Source organism: Mirounga leonina, unplaced genomic scaffold (genome assembly GCF_011800145.1).
Source record: "Mirounga leonina isolate KUSES-001 unplaced genomic scaffold, KU_Mleo_1.0 Mir_488, whole genome shotgun sequence".
NCBI lineage: Eukaryota > Metazoa > Chordata > Mammalia > Carnivora > Phocidae > Mirounga > Mirounga leonina.
This window is the reverse complement of record NW_023270777.1, coordinates 1,863,538-1,878,045: the sequence shown is the minus strand read 5'-3', so window position 1 is coordinate 1,878,045 and position 14,508 is coordinate 1,863,538. Positions and strand designations below refer to the sequence as shown.

At 43.6% G+C, this 14,508-nt stretch overlaps 1 long non-coding RNA gene across 1 annotated transcript; it reads left to right on the top strand.

Annotated features, from left to right (window-relative positions):
- The first annotated feature begins 5,088 nt into the window (after positions 1–5,088).
- On the top strand, positions 5,089–6,910 carry LOC117999981. Its single transcript, XR_004676361.1, has 2 exons — positions 5,089–5,203; positions 5,760–6,910. It is a non-coding gene; the product is annotated as an uncharacterized LOC117999981 (long non-coding RNA).
- The last annotated feature ends 7,598 nt before the right edge of the window (positions 6,911–14,508 follow it).

The window sequence follows — 14,508 nt, the reverse complement described above, 5'->3', positions numbered from 1 at the left end:
TCTTGAGCCTGACCCTCAAAATGATTTGGTGTGTTGGTTATTGGGGACAAGAGGACTTCTAGACCCACGTGACAGTCTTCCAACCTCACAGAAGTATCTGGTTCTTACTAGGGTGCCATTCCCTTTCTTATTTCTAGGCCCACTCCTCCCTACATCCTCTGTGCTCAGGACTGGGTGTCTCTGCCATTGGCCGACTCCCAGTTCCTCCAGTTTTGGGGGTCACCCAATGAAATGGCTCACATTCCCATCCTGTGTAGTAGCTGGACCTGACCTTTCCCACGGAGACCCCAAAAGGTCATTTTTGCCTATAAGAGAGTTTGTTTCAGACCTACTGCCCAAATCAGTCCATCCTTCAACCTGCTTCCCTGCTGTTTTGTGACACATTTTCTGTCCTGTCTAGTGCACTGCAGGGTCACATGGCAAAGGAGGAATGAATAATCGAGAATAATCCCAGTTAGCGCATATGCTAAGTGAGTTAATATATTTAAAATACTTAGATGATGCCAGTATGTTTCATCTGCTATTAGTCTGTTATTTACAGATGGTAAACGATTTCCACTTGAATGTCTGCATCCCTCCTAGAAATTCCTCTGCCTTCCGCCACCACACACAGTTTCTCCAGGTCCCTCCAAAGACCCCAGACTCCCACTAGGGGTCTTACTCCTCTAGAACCTTCCTCCCACTTCTTTTCTTTTTCCTTGTTAAGCACTTGCGTTATGTTGGGAGAATATAATTAAAAACAAAAATTCCCAGCCCTGAAAAACCTCTCCACAAAAGGTAGCAGAGAAAGAAACAGTTTTCTTTTTGAAGAAGCATTAGACCAGAATGTGATGTGCCTCCCTGGCAACCCGCTAAGAGACCGCAAAGGCAGAAAGAAATCTTCCGCAGCCATATAAGCCGAACGGGTGCAGCCCATTACACACACGCTCTCAAGGTAAACAGTATCCAGCCCTCAAGAGGCTTGATGGCACCTTTTGCTACACACCGTTCATCCTAACTTTACCTGGTAATTGATGGCCGTCTGTATTATTACCAGGCGAAATCATAAGAAACACAAAGTTCTTGTATCTTTACGATCGGAGGCGGTTTTGCAACGTGGAGCACGGAGCCCACCCAGGTTAGGCTTCCAGCCTCCCACAGAAGCCAGGAGAGAGGGATGCGATCTCCTTTGATGTTGACATTTCAAAGAGGTGGATCCCAGGCCCTTGGGAAAGACATTCCTGGATCATAAAGCTGACTAGAGGCTTGTTTAGCTTCTAAAAAGATTTACACACGTTTCAAAGAGACAGAGAAAGAAGGTAAAACGACACGTTTTCTAACGTAAATGCCCTCAGACAAGGGCACAGGGGGGCAGTCTCTTATTTTCAATAGGGAGAATTAAACCTCTTAAATTTTTTTTCCCTTACGATGACCATTTTGTTCTGTGTGGTGCAGGAAGGGCCAAGGGCTGGATTTTGCCTGGCCCTCTGCGGTAGGGAAGTCCTCATCTGCCCCATGAGCACCCCGAGGCTGAGCTCACCCCCTCTTCCAGACTCCCAGACCCCGTCCTCTGTGTCAGCAGCCAGCCAGCTCCCACAGTCCCATGACCTCTCCGAGCAGGGCAGCTGAACTTCTTGATCAAAGCTTCCCTCGTTAGGTTATCCCTGGGGCCTGGGGGTGACAGGGGTGGCCCTGACATTTCATAGCCAGAAAGGCTTGTGAAAGTGTTTTTCTGAACCTAAGAATAATTTCGTCCCCTTCCTTTCTCGCGTGCCCGCAGTCAGTTGAGAGGGTAACACCACTGTGCCCGCCACAGGACTGTGTGGGGCCCATATTCAGCACGGGGCTGCAGACGTTTCTCTCTGTTCCCCGAGGACAAATCGGGCAGGCAAGCCCGGCAGTGTAAACTATGTAACGTTAGGCCGCGCAGATACAGGACCTGACTGCAGGGGAGAAATGATATCATCTGTTTTTGCAATCAGTCACTTCAGGACTCGCTCGCCCGTCCTTGCAACAAGTCCAGCCCTTCCGTCTGAGTGTCGCAGCTCGCTTCTGTCCTTGTTTGGGGGTGTAGCTGCAGAAACCCTGTCCTGCAAGGTCTAACGGGTGGGTTTCCAGGCCTGCGGGGATTCTCGTCTAGGCCACCATTGGTGACAGACACTTGGGCTTTCCAAACCCTTAGTTCACACGGGCTCGGGCACAGTCCCCAAGAGTGACTGGTGCGAGGGGGCCTGAGCCAGGGCCACGTCCAGCTTTAGCCTCTTAAACCGTCAGGCCTTAGCATTGAGCCTGGTCATTTGAGCGGCCACTTTCCTCACAGAGGGTTCCCTCTTGGGACCCCTCGTGTTCTTTCCTGCTGGTGGATCTCTAGTAGAACCTTCTCAGTCTTCCACAGAGGACTTGGTTAATGTTGAGCAATGTGAAAAAAGAATTAGAATCTCAGTCTCTTTTCTTCCAGGTAGTGTCTTGGGCCCTTTAGGCAAATTTACCCCCTCCTCCTCATCCACCTGTTCTGCAGACCAAGGGACTATTAGGCCAGGGTGGGAGATGGGGAGTGTGTGGCAGGGAAGGAAGGGCCTTTGTGGGACCTCAGAAAGGTGCCAGAGAGGGGGACGTTCAAGGCTCAGAGAAGAGTCAAAGGTGGTTTGCTCTCAGGGAGCTGTGTCCATTCAGAGAGAAAAAAAGCTGACACATTCTTACCCTTTAGCTGCCTTCCTTCCCACCACTTCTGCTACCCCAATCCTAGCAGGTACACCCACGGTAAGCCCAAAGGGTCTGCTCAAGTTTCTGTGCATTCAGAGAATCCTCTTCGCTCATGAATACACTTCTAGGAGTGGTTGGTTTTGGTTGTTTAAAAAAATCTTTGTATACATTTTCCTGCAGCTCGCTTTTCTCACTTAAGAGATGTTGCTGATGGAAACGTCTGGAGTTCAGTAGTGATTCATCTGACGTATTCTTTTAAACAGTTGTGTGGTACTCCATGTTCATGTGATGAATGCTACGAAGGGCAAGTACATTCTTTTTACATTCTTTTTTTTTTTTAAAGATTTTCTTTATCCGGTGATGGGTATTAAGGAGGGCACGTACTGCATGGAGCGCTGAGTGTTATACGAAAACAATGAATCGTGGATCACTATATAAAAAAAAAAAAGATTTTATTTATTTATTTGTCAGTGAGAGAGAGAGCACAAGCAGGGGAAGAGGCAGGCAGAGGGAGAAGCAGGCTCCCCGCAGAGCAGGGAGCCCGATGCGGGACTCGATCCCAGGACCCTGGGGTCATGACCTGAGCCGAAGGCAGATGCTTCACTGACTGAGCCACCCAGGCGCCCCTGTACTTACATTCTTATGCACTTGGTGGTTTTATTTCTGTGGATTAGAGTCCAAGAAAAAGATGTAAAGAATAAAAGACCACCAGAATAAAAAAAAAAACCCACTAAAACAAGAATAAAATAGATAAACTGAAAACAACAATGCTGTCTTTACTTGTCAGGCAGAGGAATTCACCTGGACACACATTGAACTGTTTGTGGACAGTGATAAATCAGAAATTTTTAACGGTTAAAGAGGGGGTGTTCATAGTGTTTATGTTAATTAAAAGTTGAAAGCTTGTCCCTCGAAAGGCTGCTACACAGTTGGTAGAAACAGGTCCCATTGTCCTTCAGTTAGGTCCACTAAGGATCGGGCATACCAGTCTTACTCGATATCCCTGGCCCTTGAAACTCTTCAGCTGGGTAGAAACAGTTGTGGTGAAGCACTGCATTTAGTTCTGCCATCTGCCAGGCAAGTGCTTGTCCGAGTTCTTCCGCGTGGAGTTGCTGGGTGAGAGCGTGTGTGGGGGACACGGCGCTCTTTGTGGTGGGATGGAGAGCAGGTCCCGCAGAGGGACGGAGGCAGAGTGCAGATCAGGTGTGGTGCGCCCTCCCAGAAAGGAGGGCCATAGCTGGGGCCGGGTGACTGGCAGAGGTCCAGGAGAACAGGGGTGTGGGTGATGAGGGAAGACCCTGAGGGATAGATAAAATCCAGGAAAGGCACCCAGGACATGGGCGTAGACCCTGCATGCTCACACGGGCCGGGCAACGTCTCCGATATTGCAGTGGTTGGTGGCCCTCCGAAGGATCACACGTGCAAACAGGTATATTAAGGTACTAACATTTCAGGCGGTAGGGGCAGAAAGCAGTGAAGAAACCAGTGTCTTCTAGGTTTTGTAAGGGGGTGATAATGGAGAAGAAGGTAGAGAAATATGGCTCAGGGGTGTGATTTCCCCAGCAGTACTCACTGCGTGGTTGCTAGACACAAGAAAAAGAAAAGGTTGCAATCATCCAGATCATTAACAGGTGGAACAGGGATCCTGAGGCTCTGTCAGAGGCTGACATGAGCCCCTCCCTTGCTCTTACTCCCCAACATCAGAGGTAGAGCAGGTGTGGACACCAGGCCCCATTCTTACATGTTATCAACTTGCATTTTAAGCAAACATGGTGTCAAGAGAGGCCTCATAGACCCACTTTCGTGAGACTGGCATCTATGAAACTACTTGGATTTACTTGGTCCAAAGCTGGCTCTTCTCAGCATTTCATAAAGGGGTTGAGGAGTTAATCCTGGGTCCTCTCTCCACCCCCAACTGCAGCTCTCTGTTTCTTAGAGACCCAATATCCAATTCCTGGCTGATCTTTTAGGACTGCGCTAGAGGGTCACACCCATGGTGTCTTGCATCTCCCACTCCATCTTAAAGAAACAAAGGGTAGGGTGCCTGGGTGGCTCAGTCGTTAAGCATCTGCCTTCGGCTCAGGTCATGATCCCAGGGTCCTGGGATCGAGTCCCGCATCAGGCTCCCTGCTCGGCAGGAAGCCTGCTTCTCCCTCTTCCACTCCCCCTGCTTGTGTTCCTATTCTCGCTATCTCTCTCTGTCATATAAATAAATAAAATCTTTAAAAAAAAAAAAAAAGAAAGAAACAAAGGGTAGAGGACAAAGGAGTGTGGGGTCTACCATGGGGGATACAGAAATTCCACTCCTTCTCTGGGATCCTGGCCACTGTTTATCTTTCTCTTTGTTCTAATGTTTATCTTGTAATCCTACATTAATCAAATTTCTTACTCATTGATTTCCAGATAATTTTCGTGTCTTGCCTGATGGTCTGTGTCCCTGGGCCATCAGATGTTCCTTCCATGTGACAGACTCGTACTGAAGGTTTGAAAGGGTGACAGCCGGACCAGGGACTAGGGTGAGGTGAGTGAGGCGCTCACCTTGGGCACAACATTTAAGGGGCCCCCCAAAACTCAGTAATCAAGATATAAAATATTTTGATGCAGTATTTTATTTTATTTTATTTTAATTATTTTTTAAAGATTTTATTTATTTATTTGACAGAGAGAGACACAGCGAGAGAGAAAACACAAGCAGGGGGAGTGGGAGAGGGAGAAGCAGGCTTCCCGCCGAGCAGGGAGCCCGATGCGGGGCTCGATCTCAGGATCCTGGGCTTGTGACCTGAGCCAAAGGCAGATGCTTAACGACTGAGCCACCCAGGTGCCCCTGATGCAGTATTTTAAAAAATCAAAATGAATGCAAAGAAAAATATGTGATGAACTAAGATATCAAAATTTAAAATAAAGCCAGGATCACTTGTAAGACTTAATATTGGCCATCTATATCCTTAACATTTTTTGCAGTTATTCCTTCCACTAGAAACTTCTCTCTGGTTGACCTGATCCTTGGCACCCCCATACCCAACCCACAGGTGAATTGTGGAAATTTCTTACTTGATCTTATTTCTATTTATTCACAGGCCCTCTTACCTCCTCTCCCCACTTCCGTCCTCTCCTCAGCAATGGCGTACTTGAGGAAAGTCCGTATTTTTCTCATTGTGTAAAACAACTTATTTCTCATAGTCTCACTCTTCTTCAGACTCTGCTCTGTCTCCGGGCTTTCTGAAACCACAATGGGTCTTCAAGGTGTTTTGTAAATAATAGGCCATCTGCTACTTTAGCTACATAAAGAAATGACTTCCCAAGATTGAATTCTCAGGCATCATTGTCTTTTCCATGAGTGTCTGTAAATTGAAGAGAGCAAAGATTGACTCTCTTAAGATTCATACACTGCCATCCCCATCCCCAAACAATTGGCTACAATCAGGGTGTGTGTGTGTGTGTGTTTGATGAAAGTAAGAAAATGAATGTATCTAATTAGTTCTACAAGACTCTGAGAAGTAGATATTATTACTACTGTTTCATAAATGAAGGTACTAAGGCTCAAATTGGGGCAGGGATGTCCTCAAAGTCGCACATGTAACAAGCAGGTGGAATAGCTCCGGAACAGTCATGGGCTTGATTGAGAGTCTCATCACCCATTCTCTCTTTGGTACTTCATTGTCACCTTCTGCCCTGATCCCTGTAATGAATCCCTTCCCAAAGCTTACTTACAACCTCTTCAGTGTTGTAAAAGTCTCCATTAGGGCTGCCTCTAGGGTGTGCGGGGTCTCAAGTGAATACTTTTTTGCAGGTCCCCTATCTGTATAGATGATTTCATTAAAATGTATTCCAGAATTCAGGGGTCCATGTTAGATACGGTGGTTTATATGGAACAATGGTTAGTGAGGCGGTACTTAGGTATTTCTTGTGTAGCTGGTGCACAAGGGGTCCAGCACAAGCAGTTGCTCCAGCAGCGTTCTGAGAAGGAGAGCTTACGGGGTACAGTTTTTTGAGATCTTGCATATTTGAAGATGTCTTTATTCAACTCACACTTGCTTGGTAATTTGCCTAGGACTGGAATCCAGGATGGGAAATGAACTTCCCTCAGAATTTTGAAGGTATTTTTGTTAGTGTAAGTATAGGCTAATTTCCATAACAAAGAAATTTCAAAGTACAGTGACTTAGACATCCAATTAATAGTCCATATATTGGGCTCCAAACTGGGTGTGAAGCCTACTTAAAAAAAAAAGTCCACATATTGTCTCTTCTAATTTCCAGCTCCTTTTCACTACTCTATTGGAGTAGTGAACTTCATCTCCACTTTTTCTATTAAATTAAAAATGTTTCTGCTATTGAATCTTTTCTGTTTTGTTCTTTGTTACTTTTAAAAAACACTTTGCTCCACCCAAAACAATGATACCTAGGAATAAACCTAGCCAAAGAGGTGAAAGACCTGTACTCTGAAAACTATAAAACACTGATGAAAGAAAGTAAAGATGACCCAGAGAAATGGAAAGACATTCCATGTTCATGGATTGGAAGAACAAATAGTGCTAAAATGTCTATACTACCCAAAGCAATCTACAGATTTAGTGCAACCCCTATCAAAATACCACCGGCATTTTTTGCAGAGCTAGGAAACACAATCCTAACATTTGTGTGGAACCACAAAAGACCCCCAAATAGCCAAAGCAACCTTGAAAAAGAAAAGCAAAGCTGGAGGCATCACAGTTCCAGACTTCAAGATATACTACAAAGCTGTAGTCATCAAAACAGTATGGTGCTGGCACAAAAATAGACACACAGATCAATGGAGCAGAATAAAAAGCCCAGAAATGGACCCACAACTCTATGGTCAACTAATCTTGGACAAAGTTGGAAAGAATATCCAATGGGAAAGAGACAGTCTCTTCAACAAATGATGTTGGAAGAACATGACAGAAACATGCAGAAGAATGAAACTGGACTACTTTCTTACACCATACATAAAAATACCTTCAAGATGGATTAAAGACCTAAATGTGAGACCTGAAACCATAAAAATCCTAGAAGAGAACACAGGCAGTAATTTTTTTTATATTGGCTGTAGCAACTTCTTTCTAGACATGTCTCTTGAGGCAAGGGAAGCAAAAGCAAAAATAAACTATTGGGATTTTATCAAAATAAAAAGCTTCTCTACAGTGAAGGAAACAACAAAACCAAGTGGCAACCTATGGAATGGAGAAGATATTTACAAGTGACCTATCTGATAAAGGGCTAATATCCAAAAAATACAAAGAACTTATAAAACTCAACACCAAAAAAATGAATAATCCAATTAAAAAATAGGCAGAAGACATGACTAGATATTTTCCCAAAGAAGACATAGAGATGACCAACAGACACATGAAAAGATGCTCACCATCACTCATCATCAAAGAAATAAAAATTAAAACTACAGTGAAATATCACCTCACACCTGTTGGAATGGTGAAAATCAACAACATAAGGAATAACAGGTGTTAGCAAAGATGTGGAGAAAAAGGAACCTTTGTGCACTGTTGGTGGGAATGCAAACTGGTGCAGCGACTGTGGAAAACAGTATGGAGGAGCCTCAAAAAGTTAAAAATAGAACTACCTTAGGATCCAGCAACTGCACTACTGGGTGTTTACCCAAAGAATACAAAAATACTAATTCCAAGGGATACATGCACCCAGATGTTTATGGCAGTATTATCTACAAAATAGCCAAATTATGGAAACGGCCCAAGTGTCTATCGATTGATGAATGGGCAAAGAAGACATGGTATATAGATACAATGGAATATTACTCAGCCATAAAAAGAGTGAAATCTTGTGATGACACAGATGGGACTAGAGAGTATTATGCTAAGTCAGTCTGTCAGAGAAAGACAAATACCACATGATTTCACTCAGTGGAATTTAAGAAACAAAACAAATGAGCAAAGGGAAAAAAGAGAGAGAGACAAACCAAGAAACAGGCTCATAACTGTAGAGAACAAACTGATGGTTACCGGGGGGAGGTAGGTGCGGGGGATGGGTGAAATAGGTGATGGGAAATAAGGAGTGCACTTGTGATGAACGCCGGGTGGTGTATGGAAGAGTTGAATCATTATATTGTACACCTGAAACTAATATTATATACTGTATGTTGACTGAGTGGAATTTAAATAAAAACTTAAAAAAAAACCCACCCCTCTCTTGTTTCAAGGATGCTAAATCTTCTCTAGTATTTCTGAACAGGGTAATTATAGTTGAAAAAAACTTCTATTCCTGCACTATTCCTGTTTTTTGAGTCCCTTTCTCTTTTTAAATGTCTAGTGATCCTTGGCTTTCTCTTCATATTTAAGCCTGAGGCACTAACAAAGCCCATTGTGGGGCTGTCAAAGGAATGAGCAGAGACCTGGCCATTGGTGTGGGATCTTAGTATCATTATCTTTAGGCATTTCCTAGTGGAATGCTTGGATTCTCCAGAGAGCAACATTCCAGTTTCCTCTTTGGGGTGTGTAAGCCTGGCCATCAGCATTCTTGGCAGGATTTGGAGAAAGGAGACGAGGCACTCACCATTTGGCATGTTGGCTTTCATTTAGATTTTCTGTTTTCAGTAGGGCACACCCACCTGATGTCCTGAGTCCAGGGCCCATTGCCTTATAAGAGGATAAACTTTTAGTCTTCTCTTGAGGAGAAGGAGAGAGAATTGCCTGAGTGGGCCGATAAAGGACTATGGGGGCCATTTGCTTGCTTCTCATTCAGATTTTCAAGCAGTTCTGTGTTCAGTCGCACCTACACCCGTAACTGCAAGGTTCATTGGTATCCCAGTTCCTGAGCCTTTGTGGGGGATCTGTGCTGATTGGCCCACCCATACCCTGTAGACATTTGACTTTTTAACTTTCTCTAGTCTGCTAAACTAATTACCACTTGTCCACGTGCTTTCAGCTTCCAAACTATAGATCTCATCTCTTATCTACTCTTGCATCATCTCTTTTGGGAGAGGTAATCAAGAGAATGTGATCACAGTTCACCCAAGAGCTGGACTAAGGCAATCGGAGACTCCTTGTCTCCTCCCCTACACCTGGAATGTATGTTCTCCCCACCATTCCCATGGGGGAGCCATTTTCAAGGACACAGAACAATGTGTTGTTGAGACCATCTGGATGGTATATGGGACTGAACCCACTTATGGCTTCTTTACAAACTTAAGATTTGTCAGGCAGGTGTGGAGATCTGCTCATCTTGCAGCCACCCGAGACAAGCCTCGTAAGTAAGTTCCCTTGCTTATTAAAATTGCCACCTACCAATCTAGGGTGATCTGCCTCTTTTTTTTTTTTTTAAAGATTTTATTTATTTATTTGAGAGAGAGAGAGAATGAAAGACAGAGAGCATGAGAGGGAGGAGGGTCAGAGGGAGAAGCAGACTCCCTGCCGAGCAGGGAGCCCGATGAGGGACTCGATCCCGGGACTCCAGGATCATGACCTGAGCCGAAGGCAGTTGCTTAACCAACTGAGCCACCCAGGCGCCCCTGATCTGCCTCTTTTTTCAGTCTCTCCCTGCCCCCTCTGCATACAGGGCCAGTTTGTGAACCAACAATCTCTAATTCCTTTTGTAATTATGTTTTAAAAAATGTCCCTTAACTGGCATTTTGGTGGAGAAAGGAATGAGAGGAAAGAAGGGGGAAGAGCCCCAATCCTTCATGATTACTTGCAAGAACATTTTTTTCTTTAAATAGTGCCACTCTTCCATTTTTTTCTCATCTCTCCTTCTTGAACTTTTGGATGGATGTTAGAACTTTTGGATTTATTCTCCATGTTCCTTAGTATTTCTTTTTCACTTTATCATAAAAGTGTTTCTATTTCTGTGATTTGTACTTTGAGAACATTCCTTGGCTGAGTTTTCCAGCTCACAAATTCGCTCTTTAGCTGTGTCCATTCTGCCACTGAGTTGTAATCTCAGCAATTACACTTTTTTTTTTTTAAAGATTTTATTTATTTATTTGAGAGAGAGAGAATGAGAGGGAGGAGGGTCAGAGGGAGAAGCAGACTCCCTGCCGAGCAGGGAGCCCGATGCGGGACTCGATCCCGGGACTCCAGGATCATGACCCGAGCTGAAGGCAGTTGCTTAACCAACTGAGCCACCCAGGCGCCCCGCAATTACACTTTTTTATTTCCAGCTTCTCTCATTGTTCCATTTAATAATTTCCAGTTCCTGCTTCATGACTGCACTATCTACCCTTATGTCTCTGAAGATATTGTTTATACTTAAAGTCCTATTCTGATACTTTATTAATTCTATTTCATTGGGTTTAAGTTCTTCCAGTTTTTAAAAAATCTTTATTCTATTTAAATTTAGTTCGTTAACATATAGTGTATTATTAGTTTCAGAGGTAGAGTTCAGTAAGTTCTTCCAGTTTTTGAGTGTGTGTCTTCTGAGGCTGGAAACTTCTCAACTGCCTGCTAATTCTTTCTTCATAAAAGAACTCTATCCTCTTCATAGTTCATGTTATCTATTCGATTGTGCGCTGTCTTGGTGCTCACAGCCCCGCTGGGGAGAGGGGCTGGTGTTGCTGACACAGTTGCACTCTGTATTTGTTTCCACTGGAAGTTGGAAGTGGATGGATGTGCTGCTGGTGAGGAGCAGAGTGTGAGTCCTCTCTCTCTATTCCTGCTGATGTTCTAGGCTGGTTTTCCCTTTCCATCTAGTATGACTTCTGTCTTTTAGCAAGTTCTCCCTCTCTTTCCCACCAACCACTCACTTTCTAATTTTGGAGCGTAGGTGTTCATTTATCTATAATATATTTCCTATTGTGTTTATGGTTAGAATTTGGTGTAGAAGGTAGACTCCAGTTTCTTTCAGCCCGCCAACTTGTAATCAGCATTGATATTTACTCCTTATCAACTCCCCTTGTATTGGGGACTGAAAAGATATTTTGAAACAGTCTTGTGATTCTCAAGCAAGAAGCAAGAGTAGTTTAACCAATATATCCTGCTTCACCAGTTTGTTACAAAACTGGCTTACATTTCTTTATTATTTAGATTAAACTATTCACTTCCACCCTGCCTGTTAGGATATGTTCTTCTTCCTTCTCCAGGAGCTTCTGTGATGTTAGTTAACAGTTCTACAATACTTACCTTGGGCCAGACATTCATCTACGTGCTTTTTACATGTATGAACTCGTAACTCCAGACTCCTCAAAGAAGCTTATTAAGTTTAATGTGTCAGTACTTGTTACTCTTTCCTTGAGGAGAACAAATCCGAAAACCTGCTCAGTCTGTCAGAGATTCGTGTGTTTGCTTGTTTGTTTTTGTTTTGTTTTCAGACTCTTGTTGCCTTTACTGGAATGTGGATTGCTGGTAAATCCCAGGGTGTCCACTGGTTTTGCTCGTTTGTCCACTGGTAACCGGGTCACTGAACACTATGCAGTGTCCTCTGGGACAGCGATCGGTCAAGAGGGGGACACATGGCCCAGGATGGGTTCCTCAGAGACACTGAGGCTTACTTCTGAGACTTTGATGGAAATAGGAGGAATGAAGTCTTTGTGTTTCCACCATGGCTGCCAACCTTGTAGACTCTAGGCCTGTTGACCACAGTGCCTTCCACTTGGTGAAAGCCTGTCAGAGAATAAAGCCGACATAGAGGAAAGCAAAGGTGGGCCCCGGACGAGAAAGACTGAATCTTGATGATATTGTTTGAACCCTTTGATCCAGCCACATCTGAGGTCAGACTACTTCTGACTTTCTAAATTATGGGAACCAATAAATGTCTTTTCTTTTTTAAAAGCCACTTTGAATTGACTTTCTGTTACATGTGAACAAAGAATCCTGAATAATGCAAGGGGTAAGGCAGGGGTACAGTTTCTGGACTGGGGGACAAGGGCACCTGTGGTCTGGGTCCAAGAAAGAGTGACTTAAAACAGCGTGCCAACCTGTGAGCAGCGTTCTTCCCAGACAGCCTGGGATCTGAGTGAGTTTGGATGTGGAGTGAATTTCTTGCTGTCTTTCTGGGGGTCCTTTTCCAGATGGTTCTCCTCTCTTAGTTGCTTGGGAACTTCTCTCAGGGGCAGGAATTGGGCATCTGCTGGCTTTTTTATGTTTCTAGAACCTCTCTGGGTGAGTCAGGCCGTTTGAAGGACAGTGCATTTGGGTCTGAGAAAACTGTTTGCCCAGTGATTGGCCTTATATTATCACTTTGACTCATTACTTAATATTTCTTTTTTTTTCCTTATATAGTCAAAAGGAGAAATCCTCTGTTTTTTGTTTTTTTCTGAAGAATTGTTTTCTTGGGGGGTCCAGTTTTGTCCTGGTGCCTGCCCCCCCCCAAGCTTAGGAAGGGTGTCCCATCAGCTCTCCTAGAGGAGGTACTTTAAAGTAGGTCACCTTGGGGTGCCTGGGTGGCTCAGTTGTTAAGCGTCTGCCTTCGGCTCAGGTCATGATCACAGGGTCCTGGGATCGAGTCCCACATCGGGCTCCCTGCTCGGCGGAAAGCCTGCTTCTCCCTCTCCCACTCCCCCTGCTTGTGTTCCCTCTCTCGCTGTGTCTCTCTCTGTCAAATAAATAAAATCTTAAAAAATAATAATAAAATAAAATAACTTTAAATTTTAAAGTAGTTTCAGATTTACAGAAAAATTGCAAAGATAGTACAGAGAATCTGTCACCAATATTTTGAAATTTGTTTGAAAATTTTTAGGTTGGGGGTTTTCTCTGGAGTTATTTGGTGGTGACCCTGTACTTTGGTATAATGGCCAAGTAGAATATTTCAACAGTAGGGGGATCTTGGTCTCTTTGTAATCTGAGTGAATTATATAAGAAATTTTTATACTGAGGAATCCTTTCGCCCTCATTTTGTTTGCAACTGTGGTCACCTTCTGGTTTCTGGTGGGGTACACTTCTGCATGGCCAGTGAAGTAATTGATCAACGCAAATGGGCCATGAAGCCTCCACCTGTCAGTCTTTGAGGATAACAGGAGGGTCTCCAATATATGAATATTACTTTGGAAGGTATATACAGACCAAGTATCTATGTTAGCAAGGCTTTTGTGTACATATGTGGTATTACAGTTGGATTTGACTTTCTCAGCCAGTTGGTACTCAGATGGCCAAGTATGCCGTATTTTATAACAAAAATGTACAATTGGATATTTTACTGTATATTAGAATATTTTTTCTTTTCTTCATGAAATTATGTGACTAGGGACTTTTTTGGTTTTATTGTGAAGTAATTTTAAATCAACTTTGGTGAGGTATAGTTTATATACAATAAAATGCATGTAATTGTAATTCCCATGAGTTTTGACAGACTTATACATTCTTATGACCACATAAATACATGGAATATTTTCACTATCCCAAAATATTTATTTGTGCCACATATTGGTCAGCCTCCCTGGCCCTAGGCAACAACAGTGGTTTGCTTTCTGTCACCATAGGTTAGAATTGTCTTATCTAGGGTTACATATAAATGGAATCATATATCATATAGCCTTTTGTAGCCACTCAATGTAATGTCTTTGTGATTTAACCACTTTATTTTGGTTATCAGCCCTTCATTTCTTTAAAAGGACTTCCTTATTTTGAAATATTTATAGAGTCACAGGAAATTGCCAAGATAGGACAAAGAGGTCCCATGTGCATACTAATGTTAGCTCTAGGACAAAGGAAATTGCACTGGTACAATGGGTATGTATAGTTCTGTGTCATTCTGTCACGTGAAGATTTGGGCAGCCACCATTGCAAGTAAGCTACAGAGCTCTTCCATTCCCCAAAGCTCTCCCCGGTTTCACACTCTCCCTCCTACCCTCCCCATCTCTAACCCCTGGTGACCACTAATCTGTTCATCTCTATAGTTTTGTCATTT